This window comes from Rattus rattus, chromosome 5 (genome assembly GCF_011064425.1).
Source record: "Rattus rattus isolate New Zealand chromosome 5, Rrattus_CSIRO_v1, whole genome shotgun sequence".
In the NCBI taxonomy this organism is placed as follows: Eukaryota; Metazoa; Chordata; class Mammalia; order Rodentia; family Muridae; genus Rattus; species Rattus rattus.
Genome location: NC_046158.1, coordinates 14,564,649 through 14,565,624, shown reverse-complemented (window position 1 = coordinate 14,565,624; position 976 = coordinate 14,564,649).

Genomic DNA, 976 nt, shown 5'->3' with positions numbered 1-976 from the left:
AGGAAGAAATAATGAAATTAAAGTCTTCCTAGGATTCAATGAAAATGAAGGCACAACATACTCAAACTTATGACTAAGAGGAAATAAAACAGTTCTAAGAGGAAAGTTCATAAGACAAAATTCATTTATAAAGAACTTGGAGAAATTGCATAACAAAGAATTTTAAAAGCACACCTAAAAGCTCCAGAATTAAAAAAAACCGCCCAAGAGGAGTAGACCTCAAGAAATAATCAAACTCAGAGTTGAAATAAATAAATGAGAAGAAATAGAACACTACAAAGAATAAATGAAGGCAAGAGCTGATTCTTTGAGAAAATCAACAAGATAGATTCTTAGTCAAACTAACTAAAAGGGAGAACAAGAATATTTAACCAATAAAATCATAAATGAAAGGGGACATAACAACAGACATTGAGGAAATCCAAAGAATCATTAGGTTTTACTTCAAGAGCCTATAATCCACATAATTGGAAAAATCTAAATAAAATAGGTGATTTTCTTATGAAAATGGAATTCTAATAAAAATTGGGTATAGAGCTAAATAGAGATTTCTCAACAGACAAATTGTTAATGGCTGAGAAGACTTGGAAAAATGTTCAATGTCCGTAGTCATCTGAGAAATGTAAATTAAAATGACTCTGAGATTCCATCTAATACCACTCAGAATGTCAAAGACGAACAACCGAATAAAAGCACATGCTGACAAGGATGTGGAGGAAGGAGAACACTCCTCTGCTGGTGGGTGTGCAAATATATATATATATATGTATGTATATATAACATCTTTGGAAATGTGTTTGGCAGTTTCTCAGAAAATTAAAAATAGTTCTATCATAGGATCCAGCTATACTACTCCTGAGCATATACCCAAAAGATGCCCCATTCCACCACAAGAACTCTTGCTCCATTATGTTCATAGTATAAAAGTCAGAACCTGGAAACAACCTAGATGTTCCTCAACTGAAGAACAGACAGA